This window comes from Eschrichtius robustus, chromosome 6, assembly GCF_028021215.1.
Source record: "Eschrichtius robustus isolate mEscRob2 chromosome 6, mEscRob2.pri, whole genome shotgun sequence".
Lineage (NCBI taxonomy): Eukaryota > Metazoa > Chordata > Mammalia > Artiodactyla > Eschrichtiidae > Eschrichtius > Eschrichtius robustus.
The window spans coordinates 49,391,729-49,418,308 of NC_090829.1; the positions used below are offsets into that span (position 1 = coordinate 49,391,729).

Here is a 26,580-nt window from a genome sequence, read left to right on the forward strand (position 1 = left end):
AAAAAAAAGGTTGCTTATAATAGCTAAAAACAAGGACCCGTTGCTTGCTTAATAATGTCCCTTTCCCTGATTTAGCATAAAGGAGTCGGGGAAATAGGGGAACATGAGTATAAATCCTACACTCTTAATGAAAGATTTATTATTAAGTAAAATTATTTTTGCTTCTTTTTAATATGTTAAATTTCATACTACATTGATAGAAAGATAACAAACAAAAACTATTTTTTATTCCATGTGGAAAAAAACAACTCTGGCCCAGGACGCTAGTTAAAGTAAATGTAGAGATAGGAAAATAAACTATGGTATTAATTAACAGATTGAAAGGAATATGAACACTTCCATGCAGGATAGATTCAGACGTTAGGTATTCCAAGTGCAGGATTGATAGCCCTAGAATTAAAACCTGAAATCTAAGTAGATTTTTCCCAATGTCATGATATACTTAACTTCTAAATCCCTGGGGAAAATTTGAATCTAACATGCAACATGGGAAAATAAACACCACCATGTGCCATTTTCTCTTCCATAAATTTTTGCTTTGGTTGCTGGGAAGCTCAGAGATAAAGAGTCAGTACTTTCTTATAGTTCTTTCCAGAATTGGTTATTAAATATGCTGCCTTCCCCCTTCTTCTTTTACTCTTCAGTATTTATCCTATGATAATAGTCTTGGGTTTTGTTTTTTTGTTTTTTGTTTTTTGGTACCTGTATTTTTCTTGCAAGCTGCCTCAGGTACTTCGTGGAAATAATGGTGCAATAAATTTTTAAAAACCAATAAATTTTAAAACAGCGAAGTGTCAGGTACAAATATGATTGCATTTCTGAAACTATCTACTCCAAATGGAACCACAGAATGTTAGAAGGGAAGGGGTCTTAGAAGCCATCTAATCCAAATGCTTGCTAAGTAGATAAGGAAGCAGATCCAAAGAAGTTAAGTAACTTACCTAAGACACACAGATAATTAGGGGCCATTTCTCCTGTAGCCATCTCATTCCCTTCCACTACGAGATGTATCTCTGCTTCAAATACAATGCCCACATCAGCACATACTATACTGGCTTAATTTATTTATTTTTCACAAGTTTTTGAAGCTTTCTACGTAAAGAACAAGTATTTAAACCTAAAGTGCTAAACAGAGACCCACTCTCATCCTTTCCATAGACTGTCGCTCAGGCAGCTGCCAAAGGAAGGAGATTATTCCCATGGACTCCTGCCAGGAGCCTGGCTGGGGACACGCTCAGGACTAACCGTTGCTCTGAGTAGTTATATTAGTCAGGAGCTGGACCTGTCAGGATCTCTACCAATTAGGATCTGCTTAAGCGGCAGCAAAACAGAAAGAAGTTAGAGAAAGCTCAGCTGCCAATATTCTTGATATATAAAACCCCAATCTTTGGGGAAAGATTTTTGTCAACCTTATCCTGGGCTATGATATATGGTAAATAATGGCATCCTTGAGCTGTTCATTCTAAATCACTGCACCATCAGTGGGGTAATTGGCGGGGCTGATCCTGGTCACACAGGTCCTGCTGTGGCTAATATATAGGATCCTCTTCATAGGGCTCTGCACTGATAAGATATGGCAGCTGGCATGATGGAATCCAGACAGGCAGCCGGACGTGCCATGCGTGCAGACAGAGATGGGCTCCAAAGACACTCTGTCATTTGAAAATCAATATATTCACAATATTCTTGCTCGATAGCAAAAATGTGCAACAATTATCTGGCAAAGTACACTTAAGAAGCGCTCTGATGTTTTATAGATACTAATACTACTGTCTCTAACTTGTCGTTGTAAAGGTCCAATTTTCAAAATGGTGAGTTTGGAATTTGACACAGCGATAATCATTGGAAGATTCAGGCTCACAAGCCTTGCTGTTAGGTTCTTTTCAGGTTAGAGATTGGAGTGAAGGGGTGTGTGACATCAGAGAACACCAGAAGGAGAACAAAGTGGTAAGTTAATGCATATGGAGTCAAATACTTTACGAAAGGTTTAATGGAAGAGGCTGGGTTCTACCCCATTACTGACTACATTTTCCCATGCACACCAGGTGACATATCACATTCCAATTCTTCCTCTTCACTATGGCACTGGGGTAGTCAGTGGCTAAGGAGTCAGGAGCGCCAGGCTGTAAAGCCATTCTCCACTAAGAGGACACAGTGACATTAATGGATTTCCGGGTGTGGGAGCCTCCCAGCATTATTGCTTCTCGAAACCTCCTTGATGTCTCCAGAAGTCTCTAATCTGTATCCTGCCAAGAACAAACACTATACATAGAGTGTGCTAGTTACGAGGAACACAGCTGCCAGTCTGACATTCAGGAGGGTTTTCACTTTATTTCTTACTCGAAATGATTATCTTAGATTAAAATCAACATAACTAAAAGGAATTAACAGAGGAAACTAACCTTAGTTAAGAGACAAATTCATAGCCAGACAGCACCATAAATCTCATGACCAATGAAGATACTGGCAAATAAATTCTCCTCAGTGTTGCCCACAAATGCATCTGCTGGTAAAGTTATGCATTAGTAAGTTTACTTCCTCTCAGTAGGGCCTGAGAGATTCTGTCATTGTTAGTCATGAACCTAAATTACTTAATATGAGTTGCAATTTCAGGCATTTGAAAATTATGTACCCATAAAATATGTAGGGTGAAGTAAGCAAACTATTTGCTATTTACATCTAAATATTTAAATGGTCTTCATTAGTTATCTACGAAGCATGCCTCAGTGAGGTCAGCGTGGTATTCATTGCCAGGCTCACTTTCAAGCCAATGGAAACAACGGAAACAACGTCTCACTGAACAGGGAAAGACAACACACAATTCAGACATGATAGTTCCTAAGTTATCCTCCCATTGTTTCATTCACATAAAGCGATATCTGATCCCATGTTATACTTGGTGTTTTCATACTGGCAATTTGAAGAAATACCATTAAAGAAAAAATATTGTAAAATATTATGCTTCCAAACCCTAAAGTAACTGCTTAATACGAAACATAGGGGTGTAGAGACAAAAAGTTGCCTGCCCAATATCAATTCTTCTTTTTGACCTTACCAATAATAGATCCAATATTATTTAAGGCATGAAAGAAGGTGGGGGAGAGAGAGAGAGGCAGGCAGGAAAGGAGGAGGGAGGGAGAGAAGGAGGGAGGAAGGAAGGAAGGAAGGAATACATTCCCCAGCTTGCCTTGCAGCTGCACTGGTTCTGGTCAATTAGATATACAGTTATCACTGGGTAGGGGCTTCCAGAAATGCCCTTCAAGGGGAACTGACTTACTAGCATGCACCATTCTTCCTTGTTGTTCTTAACATTTTTCTTGCTTAGAATGTGCACAAGATGGCTGGCACTTTGCAACCATCTTGAGAACGCGTGGGTGGCAGTCACACCTAATCACAGTACAGCAGGAAGCTATAAGGATCGGGATTCCTAATGACAACATAGAACTGCCGTACCCATGACTGGCCGCCAGCCTTCATACTTCTTTTAAATTTTAAGCCACTATTTTGGAGTTTCTGTTACTCATACAGATAAAAACAAGGAAGTTGACCAAGTATTGGCTCGAGGCCTGGTTTCTAGCCCTTGCCCTTCCATGAACCATGTGGCCTTTGAAAAACTCTCTTTACATCTCATGACCTCAGTTCTCTTCTCTTTGTATTAAGTTGGGCTGAATGCTATTAAGAAAACACCTTTCATTTTACTAGTTGTGATTTTTAAGTACCCATCTTTACTTTTCCAATACCATCCTTAAACATCCATGTGAAAAAGAAAAAACTTAATATTGGGTTGGTGAATTTTAAAATAAAAGAAGAATAAGAAGGACAAGTAGTTTACAAACCCTAGAATCCACAGACCAGCAGATGACAGCTTAAACGAGTTTTAATTAAAGTAAGCTAAGGTTTTAATAAAGGCCATCAACTAACAGAAAATATTTTGGCCTCTCGGAGAATCTGACTAGGATAGGTAAACTGAGGCAAGATGGAGTTGCCTTTGCCTTCTTTTAGCTCTATTGAGGAAAGGGACTTGTGAGCCTTGGAGGGTGGGCAGTAGGGAAGAGATTAACCCCGGCCCAGGCTGTTCCACTCTTACGATGGAACATTAGCCTATCTGGGGGTAGCCCTGGGTCAGGGTGGAGCTCAAGGTGGTTGGAGCTCTGCTGCCCTTGGCTGGAAAGGAGCCTCCCTTCTTTAGTCCCCCTACTTCTTCTTGAGTGCTCCTGGGGTGTGGCAGGAAGGTGACGGAAGAACATATCTATAGCATAGTCCATTTTTGCAGAGTCCAACAGTTCTGCAGGAGTACACAATCTGTAGTTATTAGCCACCTACTGTGTATATGCCACTTTGCCACGGGTTGGAGGCACTAGGAAACACAGTGTCATTCCTCGTGATCCAGAGATGCAGGGAAAATTGGGGAAGACTCCTGTGATTTCATCTTACCCTCCCAACTGAAGAATTTATTGTTAACACATGTAAGCCAGAAGTCACTTATTCCATTCAGGAAGATTTCCCCTAATGGCCTGGTCTAGCGCACATTGCAAATAAGCACCCTCAAAAATCTCACAGAATTTTTCATAACCTTCCTGCTAGCAGAGGGAATAATGCTGAAAAATTTTAAATATGTGTATTTAAAAATCCCACAATGACAGCCAATTAGTTTACTGTTTTCTTCACAAGAAGCAAAAAATCATATCCATTATTAAGTCTATATAAAGTTTCTATGTCCCCGTCTGGCAGAGCCAAGCAATCTTTCTCTACCTACAGTGCCCTTTACCACACTGAAACTAAAGCATCTGGGATGGAAAATCTTTGATATGCCTTTCATACCAACCTTGTGAAAAAAGATATATGTCTAAGTTTATGGCGGCAAACAGTGTCATTATCTCCCTTCCTCTAATATTTAACCAATCTGAACACTCAGGGGAAAAATGTTATCTGAAATCCAACTACCTTATATACATTCCCTTGGTCTTCTTTTGACGATTCAACCAGCTTTTCTCACAAGTATCTCAAATACTTGTTTGGAAAGCTTTTCTCCAGTGGGTGTGCAAACAGGAGGAGGACTGTTCTTTAGCAATCCCTCCTTATAAGCCTCCAATGATACTATCTTCTTGTACTTTAGTTAATGAAAAGATAAATATGATTTGTGCCGTGCCCAGCTGTGTTTTTCTTGCACTGAGGAATTCACAAAAGGAAAATTTTGAATCATATATTTATCAGTGAACAAGCTTGCTAAAGCAAATAGATTTCAGTCTCCTGAGTTTGCTTCAATAAAAGATTAAACACTAATAGTGCAATTTACCACACTCAACAGATTTATGAATAATCAAAATTTGGAGGAAGGCCAGGCCGTTTAAGAACATTACCTAGCAAGCAGATGCCAACAGTATGTAGACATCTGCCCTGTAGCTACGCAGCTGTATTTCCTATCACAGGATTCAATATTGACTGAATAATTGGCCTTTACAAAACATTTATTAAAACGCACCATTTACCACACACCCAATGCTTGTTTAAGAAGTTCAGGCAGGGAGGGGGATGGGGACAGGGGAGACACACGAGTTCTTTCTAATTACTGAGTGGATTTAATTAGTAAACAGCAGCAAGTCAAGTCTGGAATTGTTAGACCAAGGTGCTGAATTGTCAAGGAGTTCTTTAAGGAATAAAGGGAATAAGCACCTCATATTCAGTTTTGGAATAATACTTTGCATTATTACTATATACATTACTGTAATGTAGATATATAATATATAAAATTACTATATCATAATACTGTGAGTGGGGTCACTCTCAGGACACCAAAGCCCATTTTCCATGCGCTTACTTGCATGTTCTAATGCTGCTCCTTGGTGGTCAGGCTGCCATTATGTGGTTGCCCTCGTTTTCCAAGATTAATACGCTTAGGCGTGGAGAGTTTGTTGAATGTTGTATCTACCTTAGGTAGCAGGTTAAGTGAATGATTAAATGAGGGTTGGCATCCCAGGGCCAAGTTTCTAACTCTCTGAAAAAGATTTCTGATTTCTCTATCTTACTTCTTTGCATCCAGCTTGAAAAAGAAAAAATATCGGCTGATTGATTCGTTGTGATAGAAGTCACCTATTAAAAAATCTCCTTGCTAACAAATTTGGAATATGGCGTGGACAAAATGGCTCTAGTTCGAATGCATTAAGCTTAGTTATGATGAACTCAAAACACACTCATGGTGTGACTGAACAATGAAAACTATCACCATGCTTTACAGGTTAACCACGGCAGAAAACACAACTGGATTCCAGGTAATCTCCTGCCAAATGAGAACAGGTTTCCTAACCTTTCGGCACTCTGCCTAGTAAAAGTGCTGGCCCCGCTCTCTGTAACAGGGCTTCTAACCCCAGCCTCACTTGATGCCAGGAAAATGAAGGTATCATTTACCTCTGGCGTTCAAGTACGCCTTGGGTAGCTCCTCAACTTGTGTAAGACTTCTCTGACACCTAAAGCTAATTATGCTAGTTCTTCGGTGCTCTTTTTAGTTACGTTAAACCTTTGGTGTCTTCAGTTTTACTTGGACTTTAAAAAGAGAGTAGGCTTCATTATGGCACAGCTTGCCATTAAGTGGACTCAGAAATAGTGTTGTCTAAATCTTACCTTCATATTCATATATGTATAATTTATATATATATATATATATATCATATATATAAATTTTTATATATTTAAATTTTCAAAATATTTATCTAATTTTTATTCACACTCACTTGGCCCAAAGCATAGGTGTTGTGGGCATTTTCCTGATGGTCATTTAAAAAGGAATTATTTCACTGTGTACGTTCAAGCACACACAATAAAAATGGATAATACAAAATATTTACAAACTCACTGACCCCCAATCAGAAAGGAACAATGTACTAGCCTAGCGTCTAGCATCAGAATCCAGATAATAAATGATAAAGTTTTAAAAGATGGATTATACCAAAGGGTTGGCATCTAGCTAACTTGCTAAGTCAAATTTATAAAAACTAGAATAGAGAGAGAACAGGAATAGATATTCAAATAAGAGAAAAACAAATCCTAAGTACATGAACAAATTACTCACCTTCAAGATAATTGAAGTTCATAACAAAGAAATTTTAGTATTCCATATTATATCTGTATATATATATATAGATATGTATATATATACAATTTATACAATTTGTATATCTAATTATAATTTTAAATTTTATATATTAAAATATACTTTAAATATTAAATTCAGTGCAAGTAAGTACACTCGTATGCTAGAGGCTTTGAAAACTGTTAGAACCCTGTAAAAAAGCAGGGAAAGAAATAGATACAGATACATAAAATACGTATAGTATGTACAAAACAATTGATGTTCATACTTTTTGTCTTTATAATTCTATTGTTGGAAATTGTCCTAAATGCATATCAATGACAGGTAAAAGTTACATTTGTTAGTTTACTTGTAGTGTTACATTTCGTGGTATAAAATTATAAATCATGCAAGAGACTAATAATAGGGGTGAAAGTAACTAAACTATTGTACACAGATAGACTAACACCTATAATTGCAATAATAATTATAAAGTTAATGGGAAAACATAGGCCCATATTTAGGATAAAATATTAAGCAAGAAATAGTTGAAACGGTAAGAAAGTTAATCAGGCGGAGTCAAGCCAAACATAAGAGAGTGAAGTCGTTTTCAATTTTTCAATTTTTTTATAATACCGCTTTTATGTTTTAAAAGTGAGGACAAGAAGTGGAGGCTTCCTTGGCCGCATTTACGTGTGAGGTACCACCGTCCCTGTCCTGAGACCCCTCTCTCTGCGGACAGTAGTAGGGACTAGTCTCATTTCTCCAGTGAGAGTCAATCCCAGAGGACAGCTATCCCCAGGGACAGGTGCCCTGTTATGGCAGTTTGCTTTCTGAGCATGCGCTGAACTCAAGCGGTCGCGGTCTGAAATGATGTCCATCCTCCTTGAGAGCCACTCCCTCTACATCAAAGGACTGTCCTTGGCACAGCACACAGGGAGTGTGCAGCCCTAGCTCTGAGCACGGCCTGTGAAGCCAAAGTGTCCTGGTAAGGGGGCAGGGTCTCATTACCAGACATCTTTTTGTCAAAGCAGAAGCATCTCAATGTCATATCATCAAAGAATCATTTAGCTTACCGAGCCAAACAACTGCTCATTGAGAAAGGGAAGGAAAAGGCAGCTTTAACACTCCAAAATTAAAACAACAACAACCAAAAAAGACTTTCCAAGTTTATACTGCTTTTAACGTCTGTGTTTTAAAACCAGATATTTATTGCCCTTTTAAAACATCTCAGGGTAACATTTGTAGTTCTGCAACAGTGCTGATAACATTCCAAGATCAGCCAAGGTGCAACTGCCCATAAAAAAATTAACACTATCAAGGCCATTTTTTTCTGTGCTTAAGCTCATGCCAATGAACACTACCCTATGGTCATAAACTTGATATTTCTGTTCACCACACATTAACCCAGAGTTCCTCGGGGTGTGACACCCAGGTGACTTCTGTGATGCAGATTTCTAAAAATCTGGCTAGAAACCTGCATGATTGAACACCCCACTCATGGCCAGGTACAACCATTGATCTTCTCTTATTCTACCCAATCTGCATTTAGTCTCGGAAGATTAACCCTTTGGCGGTATGAATTCACATTGCTAAATGCAAAGAGAGTCCCTACTGAGGCTTATGAAAGTGCATTAGCTCCCACAGTAGGACCCAGGGACTGCTGGGGGTCTCACATGATTCATGAGAGACAGAGAAGAAGTGGCTGAGATGGGAATCGGGGTGTCTCTTAGGCTCTGGAAGGAATAGAACTGCAGAGTCTTGGAGGTAAAGAAACCATAGTGATTACTTAGCACAGCCCTTTCAAAGCACCGCCCAACTAGTTAGTGACAGAAACGCAGTCTAGCTTTCTCTCCACTGCCCCAAAATATTTTGTGGTGAGAGAAATAGGGACAGAAGGAACCTGGTTATAGAGAAAGAAAATATCATACTTTATGATTAAAGAAACATAACAGTAAATGAGGATAAAATATTATGTATCAAGATAATCCCTAAGATATATTCTGATAAGGTCCTGGTATAATTTTTAAATTATATGTGGACACGAAGGAGACCATCTCCCAAGCTGGAGGTGGATGGCGACTTCACAGCAAGAGTGCTAACAAAGCGAACACAAATCATTTACACACCTGGCTAGCCCTCCATGACCTTTGAAAGTCAGTGGCTGCACATTGACTTCAACATACACTTTTGAGCATCTCCTCTTTGTCTGGCAATGTAATTCCCCACATCTCACGCCTCACACTTTTCCAACAGAGAGAAAAGGGTCATGGTGTGGGCACCGCGTGCAGGAGGTCAACTCTACCTCCCTCACATCTGCTGAAGGCAGGGACGAGGGGAGGCAGAGACGATGGGGAAGAGCACGAGATGGGGCAGAGGGGAGCAAGCTGGATGAAGAGAGATATCTTACCCCATTAACTTCTGCTGGAAGCATCTATCTCCCCAAGACACAGGCATATGAAAAGAGGTAGACAGCTACAGAAGAGGAAAATTGCTTCCACACAAACAAGGTGGAGTTAGTTGTTTTTCAGCTGCCCACGTGCTGTTTTATGTGAACATTTAGATATTTATAAAGACGCATCTCCATAGCACCCCTTTGTCACAAATAAGGCATCTTCACAATTCACAGCATCTGTCAAAAAGCAAAGGTATACAAAATATACTATACGATTTTGTCCATCTGACCCCACCTGCACATTCAAAATCACAAAGATGAATTTGAAAGGGAATGTTTCGAAATGTTAAAGCCCTGTATGAGGTAGGGGCACTCGAGCAAATTACCTTTGTCTGGGTCGCTGAAGCTCTCATCGCAAGGAGTGAAAACCATCATGCTTCTACATAGAAATAAGCAAACTACATCGATGAAACACAACCAGGAAGAGAAAATGAATGCAGCCCCCATCATTAATACTAAAACTAGTCAATAATTATCTAGGCGGTATCAGTTATGTCTTCTGTGGATCCTGGTTGGTCTCTAAGTAAAGAGAAGAAGCTTGTGAGTAGTACTTGGGAAGCCTGCAGTTTCTCTATAGGACTATTGTCTCAGGCGGCATGTGTGAAGTACAGGGTGGGGACAGCATGCAATCTGCATGTTTACTGCTTCAACATTCTACCCACTTCTGGAGAATTACTGCTCATCCTAAGCCCTGCAAGGGCAGCAGGAAGTTCCTACTTACTGGCAGTTTAGTTCTTGGAAACCCTGGGAGGAAGATGAGCTTTGTCCCTGATGTGCTAAGTCATGGCTGTGTGGAGGCTACTAAAGTCAGCCCATTCTAAATCTGGACGGGCAGGAAGGAATGAATCACACCTCTCCAAAGTTCCTTAATGCTGGGTGAGGATTAGTGCTCATTTTAAAATCTGTCTGATTTTCAAGAAAGGAAAGATACATGTTCGAGAAACATTATTTGTTTAAATTCAAGTAAATTTGATCATAAGAACTAGAAATCTAAGAAAGCCATTCTGTAAACTTATATACTTCATGAACTAAGCATATTATCCTATTTCATAGCATTACATCCTTTTCCAAATGTAAGTTTTCAAAAAAACAGCTACTAGCTGAGGGTAGTATGGGGATTGAGCAGAGAAAAATCAAAAGGTTAGAGCAAGATAAACCCTGGAGGACAAGATTAGAATCCAAATCCTAGAGGCAAATTAAATAATGTTAAACAGAGCCAAAGGAGTAGCTTTTTCACATGAAAAGGCTACAATATAAATGTTGAAGTTTCTCTAGATCTATATGAACGTGACAAAATGATCTATGGCTATACTGTCAAATACGGTAGTCACTTACCTTATGTGACTATTTATACTGAAAATTATTAAAATGAGTACAATTTAAAACTTACTACTAACACAATATTGTAAATCAACTATACTTCAGTAACGAATAATTTTAGTTTCTCATCTGCACTAGACACATTCAAGTGCTCAATACCTACATAGGACTAGCGGCTACCATATTGGACGGCACAGATTATAGAACATTTTCATCACTGCAGAAAGTTCTATTGGACAGGTCAGATTCCAGAGCTCATAATGGACTTTGAAGTGAGCATTGATATACAATATAAGCTGAAATAAAAAGCCATGACTCCACAAAGTGCACAATAGGAAGTAGCATATTGAAACCATAAACAAACTTTTATTCTTGCTTTGGCTCAATCTTTATTTGGGAAAAAAAAGTTAGAAAACAGGCAGGGCAATACTTGGGCTAAGTAGCCAAGTTTCAGGGAGAGTTCACAATGAAGTCCTTAATTTATACTGGAAAGGTACAGATGTAAGTTTGTGTGTGTGTGAGTGTGTGTGCGCGTGTGCATGTGCCAGTATCCTCTGGGGTATCCAAAGCATGACCTTGAACAGAGAAATGTTCATCCTACGACCTGCCAAAATGGTGTGGATGGCCCAGAATAGTGACATTAAGGCAAGGACTTTAAATAAAACAAGAAGTCAAAACTACCTGGCACCCTTTGATCTGACCTCAAAACAGATTGCTATAGAAAGTGTCATTCTTAAACAGAATAGAGAAAGTAGGCATTTTCTTTCTTCATGGGGTGAAATGTTCAAAGCAGTCTTCATTATCGAAATCTGCTCAAGATTGAAATGGTTATCCAGGTATTGTCACTGGGTCTGTTTTTGGAAAATCTCATGCCTGGAATATTTAAAGTATTCCGTATCTTGTGAGCAGGAGGGCTTGATAACGTCCCAAGGTCATTCTCTGTGTTGGAACATTGATATCCTGGTAAATATCTTAGTTTTCCAATGAAACACAAATACCAATTTAAAATACACTATTTGATTTCACTCTTTTCCTTTTTTTCTTTTCTACTGCTCCCATTTGATAATGTGTGTGCCCACATGCTTGCACGTGTGGATGGTCACATGGTTAAAACAGCTGTACAGATCTAAGGCTCCAGAAACTACATATCCAGTGTGAGCTACAGATTAAACTGGTTTGTAGTGAAAATATTTTAAAGTATACCTAATCCTAATTAGCACAGTTGTAATAAAATAAAATTTCAGTGATTACAAAATTTCAAAACTATATGTTGTCATATTGAATTGATTCTTTACTAATACAACTCAAATTCCTTTTTTTTTCAATCTAGATGACATCTTTTTCAAAACTAGGGAATACTCCCTGGAGTATTTACTTCTTGTGGATTCTCTGTTATTTTCACTGACTGAAATCCAGGTATGTTAGAATAAGAGTCACTTGAATGTATGCATACAGCATCTTACAAAGCACTGTAACATTTCACATTGCATTTGTCTGCCATGGCTCCACATCCAGGATTTTATGGCAGGTGGTATCTTAAAAGCGAGAGAAAAAGATCAGATTCATTATGATATATGCCTAAGAACTTCTAGCCAAGAATTAATTTCTAAAAATTAATTTTAATTGCACAAGCAATGTATGAAATGCATTTTCCTTGGAAAATCTTGTACAGCATTATATATAAAGCTAAAGCCCCTCTACCCACAACTACATTCATGTCCTCTCTCCCTCCTCAGAGGCAACCACTGTTATCAGCAATGATGTGCCCAAGATCTTTCTTATTCTTTCACAACTGCTCACACATATCCTGGAAGGCATGTATAAGATAAGGAGATTTGATGCAGCATTTTTCATTGCAACAACAAAGAAATTGGAAGCACCCTAAATATCCAACAATCAGGGAATAAACAAACTAATTATAATTTAAAAGTTGTGGTAAGTCAATATTAAATAATTTGTAGTATCTAAAGTGCTTAGAAAGTACATGACACAGAATGAGCACAATACATAAAATTTTTGCTATTACCAATACATGCGAGGGGTATATATATATATATATATATATGAGAGAGAGAGAGAGCCAGAGAGTGATAAACAAACACTGCATAAAGATACAGTATGAGCCAATTTATGGTAAATATACACACACACACAAACACAAACACCACATATTTTCTAGGAGTTTCGAGATTCCTTTCACTGCCTGAGGCTTCCTCTGCTCTTTTACGTCACGAGGATACTTTTCAAACACAATAGAGTAGGAGAGGATGTGGATATGTGTGTTTGATCTGCCTCAATGGTGTTTCTCTGGTCCTCACCCTTAGTAGCTTTCAAGGATAGTTCATTTTGTCCTTGACTCTATAAGCACTCAGAGAATTCAAACATAACCCCTCCCCCAAAACAAAGAAGTGAATAAGAGAGAAGAAGCCAACAAAATCGAGTGAGCGTGAACCCTGCTCTGCCAGGTTCTAATTCTTCTGTTTCCCATGTGGAAGGATCTTGTCAGATAAATCTTAATTTATAGTAAAAGAAAGGAATTGTGCTCTACTGAGCAAAGGATCCAAGAGGTGAATTTTAGTCCCGCTCCGTCGTGCCTCCCAATTGGGCACAGAGCAAGTCCCTTAACCCCCCTGTACCAGAGGCTTTGGACATAAAGTCTATCATTAATTCTGCAGTGCCTAATGGGGGTCCTTTCTTCAGGATCATGCATGTCCTTTACAAATGAAGCTTCCTTTAAAGACAGGCAAGAGCTCAGATTAAGCCTTTCAATATATATCACTTCTTTTTTCTCTTGGTTCTCTGTTCTCCACAATGGCTAATTCTCAGAGGGGTTCCAGACGTGAACTCTGCTCCAACTACTAAATAAGACAGTAACAAGGGAACTCACACCACAATCCGTTCTTCTTGACTTTCAACCAGGGTTTCTCCCAAAGAGGTGCTCCTATGCAATCTGCTCCAGCAAAACTCAGATCCATTCCATTAATCATGGCAGTCTCAGAGTTTCCTTTCCTAACCCTGAAGAAATCTTAATTATTCTCTTGGTTCAAAGTATTTCTGAGTGGACAAACTCAAGATTCTTTTAGTGAAGAAGCATCGTAGATGCTACACTTATAAACACAGCACCAACCACAGTTCCTGGAACGAAGCAAACTCTCAAGAAGCATTTGTTGAATGAATGATGGCACATTTTTACAAATATGATGTCTGGGGATCTCATTTGTACATTATATTTATATTTTCCACCAGGCTCTGTACAAATATGTAAGCAAATGTTCCATTATTTCTTGCTCTCTCTTTAAAGGGCTGTATTAGCCTTAAGCCTCCTGACATTCCCAAGGCTGCCATCACAGTTTTGTGCTCACTCCAAGGCAACTCTTGACTTTGCCAAAATCTCTGGTCATTTGGTCAGTCTACATTTTAGACAAGTTCAGTTCTGCAAATCCAGATCCAATCCTAAATGCCTACAACTGAGGACCAATTTATTTCTAGTGCTTGAAGGTAAATTTTAAACCACAGTGTGCCAAATTAATGCAGTAAATACTTAGCGGGCTTCCAAATTTATTTTGAGAGTGGTAACATAAAAGTCAACACAGAAAATAAAAGCGTTTGTATAATCTCAGAAACATTACTCTATGGAGGGTGTTTCCAAAGGTTGGGTGTAAAGTTTCATTAGGTTCATCCATACAACTGCGAGATTATTCATATTAATTCCTTAATTCTTTGATAACCAAAATGTTAGGATGACAGACAACAAAATAAGAAAAGGGGGAAGCCGGGTGGTCAAAGGGAGCTGCATTAGAGCAGTCTCAGCCAGAGCGGTCCAAAGGAAGCAGTAAGGGCTCTGACGAGTGATTCACTCACTCTCGAGTCTTTCCAGAGATGTCAAGACACTTAGAAAACACTCAGCACTTTGAAAACACGGACGTTCCAACCATGAATTATGTTGCACTACTGGCCAATCCCAACTCCTCCCAGTAGAGGGTCACTGATCCCCTGTCCCGGGAGGCTCAGGTGTACTTACCTGAGTTCGTTCTCAATGAAAAAGTAGAACAGGCTTTACCCTCACTATTTTTTTTTTTTTAAACATCTTTATTGAAGTATAATTGCTTCACAGTGGTGTGTTAGTTTCTGCTTCATAACAAAGTGAATCAGCTACACATATACACACGTTCCCATATCTCCTCCCTCCCGCATCTCCCTCCCTCTACCCTCACTATTTGACAGAACTTTAGATAAAAATTAAATTGAGTGATCCGTTCAGGGTTGGTTTAGTTCACCCACGTGTGTTTCTAACTTGGTCTTTACTTTGAATTTCTAAGCATTTCCTCCAAATTGGTCAGGGGCTCTGCTTCCCTATACCTCATCTACCACCGTAATACCAAGACCTCAGCAACCTAGAGTCAGGCTAGGGCCTGACCACAAATCCCAATCTTTCTTGTGGTTTGAGTCATGCCTTTGCCTTGTACTTAGAATCAGGGTCTTGTTGCCTGGCTGAAACATTGGAATTTACAGGGTAAATTTTTCCAATACCACTCTCCCTTCCCTCCTCCTACTGCGCATATGAAGACCAGAGCAAGTTGCCTGTTAAATAGTTGTTGAGTGGGAAATATGTGATACATATGAGGGGAGAGAAGAGTGGGTAAGTGGGTGATAGTGGTAGAAGCACAAAAAGGGAGATTTGGGGGAGCAGAAAAGAGAGAAAAAGAAGAAAAAGGGAGCCTTGGGGATTCCCAGCCATAGAAATGCTTGAGAATTCATTCCAGGAAATTAAAGATATTTTACATGTTTGTATATGTACATGTATACGTGCCTGTGGGTGTGAAAATATAACTGTATGCACATATAGTTTTGTTTCATGATACCAAAATCAAAGATAATGCTATCTAGTTAATATCTACTTATTTAAGTACATCTTATAAATCCTATTCAATATTAATCTACATTTTAATTAACAATAAGGTCACCTGGTGACTAGTTGTTTTGTTTCTTTTCTTAACCAGTACTGCTGTTCTAACAAAACAAGCTTACCCCTTTGATTATTGACATTTCTATTGCTTCCCCAAAGACAAATGCTCTGCTATTTTGCTTGCAAAACCAAAGGCTAGTGTTTTATTGTTGTTATGAAAGGGTCAAGATTTTTAAAAGCACCACCCTTTAAAGTTCTTCCACAGAGATCTCTTTGAAATGAACAGCTGTCCCACAGATAGAAATTACAGGACAGAGAGGCAGAGGGGAGAAAGACAAATGGGCCAGCTATCATTATTGGTCATAAGTCGCCCAAACTATAACTCTTCTGAGTGAAATAAAGTTGGCAGGACGGGGGAGAAAAGTCTCTGGAACATGCCATGGAATGAGGCACAATCTAAAGCTAGAGCCATATTTCTCTCTTACTCTAAACATGTGATTCATTGGTCAAGACCAGCTAAATAAACTGCTCCGATATGTCTGTGGTTTTCATGCATTTCCTTAACCATAAAATGATTATCTTGAGCAATTTGTTGTAAAATCCAGACAACTCTCTGAACCTAATCAATTCATTTTCTTTCAAGTTTTAGAACAATTCGCCAGTCTCACATATTAATCCAACATGATTGTGGTTGTATCAGGCATCTAGTGTATCCATTCCACGAATATTTATTGTATGTTCCTTATGTAAAGAACGCCAAGTATCAGACACACACACATACACACAAACACACAAGTTAATACCCCACAAATTCCTTGTAAGAAGTTTATAAACATAGTTGTTTATAACTTTTCTCAGCCTAATGAGAGAAGTTTATAAACAAATAATTGTGTGAAGAACTAGAACCGATTTAGAAATGAAATTCCATGAAAGGAAAAGAGCAAGCATGTTGTATTTGGGGTGGATGGAATAAAGCAGATGTGGATGGGGAGGGGTGTGGCCATGGTGTAGGCTTGTAGCAGGGTGAAAGGGTAAAGGGGCAGACTTAAGGCCCTCACATGCAGTGTTCAAAAGATGCAATTCAGCCTATTGGAAATGGAGCACCAGTGTGGGCCTTTACAGCTAGGAATGGCATGATGAGACTGCATTTCAGACAGAAAAAACTGAAGGCAGTGGAGGAAGCTGCGGGGAAGGGAACAGATGTTAACCAAAGTCTGGGATTGTTGTGTTGGCTCAGCTGAAAAGCAGTGATAACCATTTTCGAAACTTTTGCTCTCATTATCCTAAACGCACTATACACCGAGCTCCTCAGCAAGCCTGTCTTTAACCACATCACATAGGAACCAGTTATGACGCAGAATCTTGCTACTCAAAGTATGAACTATGGATAAAAGCATCAGCATCAAGTGGAAACCTGTTAGAAATGCAGAATCTCAGTCTCACCCCAGAACTGCCAAGTCAGAATCTGCATTTTAACAAGGCCTGAGGGAAACACATTCACATTACAGTCAGAAGTACTGATGTAAAGGAAATATCCCTGGGCTTAGAAAGAGTGGGGAGGGGGGCCTGCTTCTGTCACTTACTTCTTGGAATTTCCACTGTTTCCTCCATAAAATTAGGAAACACGTAGTGATTGGCTGTAAGAGTTAGATGTGAGAACCAGTGTAAAAATGCTTCATGAGCTCTGAAGCACATACCAGGTAGATGTAAGGTCATTTTATCATTGTGATCATCTTGTCTCATAACAAAATCATATGCTCTATTTGTTTGTAAAAAGAATTCTTTGAACCCTAAATGTAAAAATGGTAAAAGGGACACATTTGCAGAGAAAACATCAGAGTGTTAACCAGCAGGGTTGTTCTGGATTTTTTGCGTATTATTTCCTTTGTACTACATTGCCATACTTCCAAGCTTTCCATGAAGTCACGAAGCCTACCTCGTCCTCTCTACTGAAACAAAGAAGAGGAAAAGGATGACCCTATTAAGCGATGCTCATTCAACAAGCCTAAGGAGCTTATCTTTACCATATTTTTTCCTGGTCAAATAATCATTATATTTAAAAGTACACCCAAATTCCAGCACTTAAATAGGTTCCTGGGGGAGGATGTAAAGATTGTTTAGAGTGCAAACCTATTTGTCCGTATCGTCCTGCCTAGAAAGGAACTGATGGTCAACCAGATGACCTTCTTTGAGTTCCTTCAAGTGTTAGCTCCATGATAGGCTATTTTCAAGACCAAGCAAGTAAACAGCATGCACGGTAGCCCATAAGGTGTGATTTGAGGGAGAACAAGTCTTTGTTCCCTCCAGAAGATTTCCCCTCTAATATGGTGCTGTATAGACCCACAATTAGACTCAAATATATGGAAAAGATAGTATTTCCATATGAGTCTTTTAAAAAGCATATGCCACATGTTAATCGTTTATTAGAGTAAGCAGCTTTTATTTAGCAACTCTGAAGGAAAGGGACATAAACCATTTGTTGGTTTACTCATTCATTTATTTACTCTTTTGCTGAATATTTATTGTGTCCAAATGTGCCAGACACTGTCACTCACAGTAAAGGGCCAAAAAAGATGAGGAGACTCTCTGCCTTCATGAAGAATATAACCTAGAAAGTAGTCCTCAAATGTATATCATCACACTCCCTGTGAATAAAATTTGTTCAGCATGCATCCCCAATATGTGTATATATTTATTTTTATATTATTCCCTAGGCTAATGTACTAATACTAAATAGTAATATAATATTGATAAATCCAAATCTAAAATATGACAGTAAAGTAAAAACAGGTCTTAATATTTTTATTAAGACGATTTTAAGAGATCATCTTTTATAGCCCCTGGCATATGAACACCCAGTTGGGAGATCCCTCTTTTAGAGTAATTTCTAAGAGAGAATTTTTTCCGTGGGGACAATGTTTTCCAGAGGAGATGATTACTTCCATCACCTCCAGAATTTGAACGAAAGAAATTACATGAGTTGCTCAGAATCAGAAACTCAATCTACTTTCTCTTTGCATGTCTAGTAACTTAAATTGCACCTAGGGCACAGTAGATGTTCAGTAAATGATTGTAGAATTGAGGGGAAAAGGGAAGAATGAGGGGTGAGGGGAGACAATGAGTATATGTATTATGTAAAAGAATTATTTGTACAATAAGAGAAAAAATAGCTTGCTTGTCAGGAAAAAAATAATAAATTACCTTGATTATTAAAATAATAGTAATAATAATAAAAGAGAATACAGTTCCTGTGTAAAAGAACCCATCTCCAGCTCACTTCCATTTGGCAAGCTGAAATATCTAATCATAAATCTCACCTCCAAAATGTCTGGGTACAATTTCCTGGGTTCCTTCTCTTTTTTAAAATATTTATTTATTTATTTATTTATTTATTTATTTATCTGGGTACAATTTCCTGGGTTCCTTCTCTTTTTTAAAATATTTATTTATTTATTTATTTATTTATTTATTTATTTATTTATTTATTTATTTATGGCTGCGTTGTGTCTTCGTTGCTGCGCGCCGCCTTTCTCCTGTTGCGGCACGTGGGTGTCTCATTGCCGTGGCTTCTCTTGTTCCTGCAAGGCCCTAGGTGCGCAGGCTCAGCAGTTGTGGCTTGCGGGCTCTAGAGCGCAGGCTCAGTAGTTGTGGCGCACGGGCTTAATTGCTCTGCGGCTTGTGGGATCTTCCCGGACCAGGGCTCGAACCTGTGTCCCCTGCATTGGCAGGCGGATTCTTAACCACTGCGCCACCAGGGAAGTCCCTCTTCTCTTTTTTAATGCACAAGAAATTAATTTTAGTATAAAAAAAACAAATGGTTTTTGAAATGCATTTCCATGTAGATTCCTTAAAATTATTTACCTTGCCCATAATTCACTGAAAAGGGAAATGGCGAGAGACATAGTTACACAGTTACACGGCCCCATAGCTTACACCAATAGCCATTCCTTTTATTCAAAATCAACTGTATTTTCTTTGTGTCGAACGACTTCTACTGATAGTTGGTAATACTAATATTTGTGTCATGTTACCACAAACATTTCCTAAGAGTCATGGTTGCAGTGTTATCAATAATATATTTATCTGTTACATCAAAGTTTTGGTATAATAAACTTATCACCATTTCCACCCGCTTCCCCCCCCGCCCCCCCACTCACTGTCGGCCTGGACAAAAGGCGCTTTGTAAAGTGTGTCCCCATCAGAAACAGTTCCTTCAGGTGCACAGACCATTTGCCAGGTTCTGCCACCAGATTTCTCCGTTGAGTTCAGAACGCCCCCACCAAGACTCTGCTGGAACAGAGCCTTCCGCCCTCTGAGGACTGTCCCATCAAGGAAAAAGAATCCGAAGTTACCACACAGGGAACTGCACTGTGATACCCCTATGCTTGCAGATATTACGATCTGGTGTGTAATAGCCTTTCAGGAATCCCTAGGTCACATTCGAGCAGCCTGGGGAATCCTAGGTGTTTAGATTAGGATCACTGCTCACTCTGAGCAGGGATGTGCTCTAGCTTAAAAAATCTATTTTTGCCTCAGCTTAACCCTGAGGGTCTCCAAAGTTCCCAGTTGGCTGGGGGAGGATTTCCCCAGGAACCCTTCTCCTCCTCGTGAGCAAACAATTAGACCTCTCTCACAATCTGAAATCTCAAACGGTCCCCAAATCCCCAAGGGATTCTTGTAGGAAAACTGCTGACATCCATTTTTACAAAGTATATGTGCACACAAAACACACACACATATATACATATACGTGCTTGTACACGTATATGTATATACAAATCTGTACCTATACATATCTGTATATATGCTTAGTATGTGCTGCTCACAAAAATTATATATGGTAGGTCTTAGTTTTCTCTTTCTAAAAATAAGGACACAGGGGCTCACAAAGTTTATAGAGCTTATTAAAGTCCCATTGATGGGACTCATGCTTCACACAAGTGAAATAATAAGAAAATTCTTATTACATAATCATATTTTTATATTAGCATGGCTGCAATTGTCTGTTTCACGTGCTTGTAGGACGCCCCTACTTCCCTGGACATCGGGGTGCTTCCCCCTCCCTGCTCAGGAAGCAGGAGAGGAGAGGCTGCCCTTCCTAACACGACCCCCAGAGCGGCCCCCGCGGGGGTGGGGAAAGGAGGTTAGTCCCCAGCAGTGACTCTTTCATCAACTAGGAGAAATCTGACCCTTCTTTCAGATGTGTGGAAAGGTGAAAAAGCCCTTTTTTTCTTTCCTTACCGAGCATGGGACTTAAATTCCTTCCCAACTAACCCCAAGGGCCCTGGGGAGGCTTCAGGGCCATTATAAAAAGTGGCTGTGGAACCCCTTCAGTGCCACGGTGAATGGGCAGTGCAGACACAGGCCGAACAATAACAGCCGAGCTGCAGACATGCGGCAGCCCTGCTTCCGTGGCGTTCTGACAGTGCCTTTTCAACACATGAATATTACTTCTCGGAGCAGTAATCCCATGGTCCTTATTAAATTTTCCATATCCCACAGACCCCACCACAGCTTTCCCACCCACCCTGAAGGGCGCTCTCTCCTCCCAGGGCAAACACATTCCATGAGGGGCTGACCTAGAACTGCATCACGTTTTACAGCCAAACAAACTGGCCAGCTAGATTTGCATGCTATAGCCAAGTGAAGCCCTAAACTTCCTCATATCTGGTTTCTTGCACAACTTCAGCAGAGTGTACGACTGGCGAAGGCAGAGAAGGTTTGGGGAAAAGGTGAGAGACGTTAAGGAAAACTCCACTCAGACGATACTGTTAAAAATATTCTGATTGGTTAAGATAAGATGTACTTTCATTTTCCTGAGAATTTTATCTTTATAGATAGGCTGCACAACCCCTAAGAAAGTCTTAGCTGAGTGTTTTGGAGTTGGTTGTTATTTTCAAACAGCATGTGCTGTGGGAACACATTCCAACTTCTTAATGGGGTATAATCAGTAACACGTTCGCTTCAGGCCTTATAATGATGACGCTGTTAACTGCATCCACCCAAAATCCTTTAAAACAGCTGTTTTCAACCAACTTTCACCGTGAATGTACTTTTGTGTGTTTAATGTACTTGGCAAGCCTTTTGAGAAAGCCCTTGCCTACTGTTTTATTTGTTTCCATTTATGAAAACATGCGTTGGCTGTGAAAATCAGACGCATTTGTAAAGTTATCAAGGAACTCATAAGACAAACGACCCTCTCCTTGTCATCGTTGGCTGAATCATCTCCACTGAAATCTGCTTGGAAGAAACTTCCATGCATTTGTTTAACCATAAAATGATCAGCGGCTCTTCTTCAGGCAAGAACTGGAGTGAGCTTATTTCTAGAATTATGTGTCCTGAAATTAAAAGAGAGAGGGAGAGAGAGAGAGAGAAAGAGAGAGAGAGAGAGACCCAATAGGGCCACCTGGTCAAGGTTCAGAAGCAAAGGTTTTCTACTAGGCAGCTTGCCCCCTGCTACCTGGAAAATTCATACCCAGAGTTTTCCACCAAGCCTTACTGTCTCTATCATTTACCAGGCCTCTGCTCTGAAATGCAAGAATTATCCTCAATTCAGAGCCTTAATAAGAATAACGCCTTCCTCTCTTGTAACATTATCCAGCCAGGAATCAGGCAGCGTGTACAAATGGTTGGTTGAAGTCTGGTCTTTGTTTTCTGTCTTCCTCAGTTGACAATGCTTGCTGCAAGGGAGCAGACCAAAATCAAACTGCCAACCACCACGTTGCATAAACCTGTAAAAGCAGGAAAAAAATGTCCTTGCCACCTTATGCCCATCAAACCCCTAAGCAGATAGGATTGTTGTCACATTACCAATTTATCAGCTTATTTGTAACAGGGCATGGGATTAAGAAAAGAGCCAACAACAGGCTGGCATCACAGACGTGCCCACCACCTGGTGAGAGCCGGGGGGTGCCCTGAGAAGGCCCAGAAGCTGTCCTTTTCCGCTTTACTTCCCTCAGTCTAATCTCCTCATTTCCTCAGTGATGAAGTTATTCCTTAATCTGCAATCACTGGGAAGGCAGATGCTTAAACAATCAGAGCAACCTCGGGCCTTGTGTGCTTGGCCTCTTTCTCGAGTCCTGAACAGTCAATCTGACCACTGCCCTTGCGCTCAGGGTGATAGCGAATGCCAAGCCCCAGCTCAGCAGCAGGGGTCCTATTTCCTGGGCCCTCGGAAGATAGAAAATATCACATTTCTATTTCATTCACCCCTTAGTCTCTCTGTCACGCGTGGCTGCCTTTACAAGTCACCATTTCACCATCGCAGCAAAGCTTACAGGGACTCTCACAGGTGAGGCCTCAAGCAAACACGGGCTGCGAGCGGGCCTGGCAGGGCAGCAGAGGACAGCTCGGCTTATCTGCTCCCTATCTCGCCACTTCTTACCACGAGGCCTGCTCCATGACAGCCAAGCTGTCCCGGGGCAATGGCTCAGTAATAAGATACACAACAAATAATGGGGTTTTTTGCTAGAAAAATATATACTCAGGTAATTAAATTGTTAACATGATGGATGGCCTTATTTTATATTTGAATCCAAAGTGACTTTCTGTATCATTCCACTCAAATGGCTAGATGTTACAAAAAGGAACAAAAAAGCAAAACATAACTCCAGAGACATGGGAATATAGATTTTTGTTCATTTATTTTAAAAACAAACATGGGACGTTTTCACCGAGCTGGGTTGTAATGTTCACGTGAAATGCATGGAGCTGGTGTTCAAATTTCATATTCATTACCTCTCAGTCCTAATTTTTTTGTGCCATATCCTAAAAGGTGAGGCGATAGAACATTTGCCAATGGATGTACTTTGTTTTATGCAGGAAGAGTAAGGACGTATTAGAGAGGCCTATTGTTCAGAAGATTCCAGAAGCAAGACCATAGTGTCTGAGTTTAAAATGTCAATGGACATCCATTTTGCCCATGTTGAATCCCAAATGACAATATGTTTTGTGCCCAAGGCATGGTTCTGACAAAATCAATAAACCACTCTAAGTTTGATAAAAGTTTTACAAAATATCCAGGACATTTAAAGTAATTGTTAACATCTGCTCATTATTCAACAGTGTATGCAGGTTTAGAAGCCAGATAAATATATTTATTCATCAGCAGCCAGCATGTCACTGCTACCTCAATGGTGATATAAAACAGTTAGACACCAGAACCTGCCTTAGTCTTGGGTTCAGAGAATACAAATGAACCATTGTGAAAAAAACAGAATGTTCTGCTTTATCCATGTTTTACACTGTGCGAGAGGACGGGGGGAGGGAGAAGGAGAGGGAAGGAGGAAAGGGGCCAGTTTTGGTAAAGAAAATCCTGAAAATTTACTTTGAACTGAAAACCTGGGGAATTATGCAGGGGAAAATAAATAAATAAATAAAAGTATAAATCTTAGAGAAGGGATCTGAAGACAATCATTGCTGCAACAATGAAGAGCATTTTTCTTGTTTATTCTCAAAAACACAATTCAATTTTGATTTTCTTCTTTCATTTCACAATATAAGAAAGTTATGTCTACACTGGTGGGGTGAAATAGGCTTTTGAAAATAACATTGAAAAGGTTCTCTCTATCACAATGAAATTAGTTCTTTGAAAATATCCACCAACTTACAGCTGACTCGTCCTGTGTAAAAACCAGCCTCAGATTCATCATTTAACAATAGCAAGAAGATATTAACCAACTCACATTCACCTTTGTTGGTATACTATGGGGATAGGGAGGCATCTCAAGTGGTTTTATGTGAGGCTTTGTTGTTGTTTTCTGTACTATGTGTGTGTGTGTGTGTGTGTGTGTGTGTGTGTGTGTGTGTGTGTGTGTGTTCCAAGTACCCTTCCAGTAGTCTCAGTGACCTCTAGCGATGCAAACAGATCTCAGGTTATGTGTTCTTTGAGTATTTGAAGCTGAGTTGATTATTAACTTTCAACTACCTTACATTATCCTCAATTATGATTGTGTAAAATAGACTGAATAAAGTTGCCTCAAGGTTCACCTCTTTGGCGAGGGAATAAATCTGACAATATACCTATGAAAGGTGCAAAGATTCCAGAGAAAAGGGTAATAGTAGAAGAAAGTCACTGGTCAACATTGTTGCATTTTTCTGAAGTGTATAAACTCACTACCATGTGCCTGCACAGAGAATGTCACATAAAAGACATTTAATAAAAGTTGCTTGAATTGAATACCTAGAACAATACTATCTATCTGTATCTAATATCTAATACAATCTGAGGCATTAATTGAAAACACTAGATTTCTCTACCAGGATCAGATCAGCAAGATAGAGATGAGAAAATTAACAGAGATGCTATCTAGCTAATTAAAGCTGTAGAAGAAGCAAGAGCCTCTTCATGGATTGTTCTGTTAACTAACCTGTAATTATATTGTCAATTGCATTAACTTCATTGCCCACTAATAGAGTAAGTTTCAAGGGAGGCAGCCAATGTGGGGATGGTTATTTATTTTTATGTCCTAATTAATCAGTACTGACACCAACCCACATCCTTCCTCCTTGCTCATTATTTAAATGACCCATTTATATGGATGAACCTCTTTGCTTTGTGCATTTCATTATCACATTAACATACTTTCAAAACAAAAAGGGTTGTTTCTGCTTCAGCACATACTTTGAACAAACAGCCACTTGAGTTACTCCTGACAGGCTATGCAACCCTCATCTCTCTCTAGGCATTTACGTTGGCCAGTTGGAATTTGACTAAAATCAAATGACCACCACTTAGAGGGAAAAAAATTAATTCCCGATGAATTTTGTAGTGCTTGGAGAGAGACAGGGGAGGATTTCGCTTAGTAAATGAAAACAGGAATTCCAACTTTTCATCCAATGTTAGGTAGCAACTATTATTCAGGTAGTCATTTCTTTGTGCCTCGTATCCGGAAACCTGAAAATAAACCCTGCCTCTGAGTGAGGTTAAAATCTATTGGAATCATCAGATTGACATATAATTTAAAAGTAACTTTGTGAGCCATTCTCTAGGACAGCGGTCCCCAACTTTTTGGCACCAGGGACCAGTTTCGTGGAAGACAATTTTTCCGTGGACCGGGAGGGGGGGTGGTTCAGGAGGTAATGTGAGCGATGGGGAGCGATGGGGAGGGCAGATGAAGCTTTGCTCCTCGCCCGCCACTGCTCACCTCCTGCTGTGCGGCCCGGTTCCTACCAGGCCACAGTCCGCTACCGGCCCTTGGCCCAGGGTTGGAAACCCTGCTCTAGGACATGATTCCCCTCTAGGGAAGACTCTGGGAACTGTAACTATTTTGGATTGCTGTAGCTTTGCCCTCTAATGAAAGGTTCTGTGCTTAGACTACATCTTAACAAGCCAACATCGTTCATTTTAAGCATATCAACCCTGATACCACCATAGAAAATAGTGTTGGGAGAGCACAGATGCCTTAATATGACCTGATGAAAGGTCTTTCCCCCGCCCCAAGTTTTCCCTTAGAAAAGAGAAAACGTGCTATAATCAGATGTTAACAAAGTCTCTTTATATTATAAGGAACATGCTCAAGATAATTTTGGGGAAAATTCATTAGCTGGAAAAAAAACTGAAATCAAAAGTTGATTTGGATGGCTATAGATGTCACATACTGAAATTATTTTTAAGAAGAGGCAACAACATTGAAACTAGATTTATTAGCTTTCCCTTTGGATATAATCTGACAGTTGCAAATGTTTGACGGATTGCAGTATAATTTTACAATAACCTTTAAGGGCTTCCCTGGTGGCGCAGTGGTTAAGAATCCGCCTGCCAATGCAGGGGACACGGGTTTGAGTCCTGGTCCGGGAAGATCCCACATGCCGCGAAGCAACTAAGCTTCTGTG

General features: G+C 39.7%; 1 protein-coding gene across 7 annotated transcripts in view; it reads right to left on the bottom strand.

Moving 5' to 3' along the window:
• The window catches only part of MECOM (MDS1 and EVI1 complex locus), a 566,050-nt gene that overhangs the window by 172,476 nt on the left and 366,994 nt on the right, over nt 1-26,580 (bottom strand). The gene's annotated exons all lie outside the window — the stretch shown is intronic.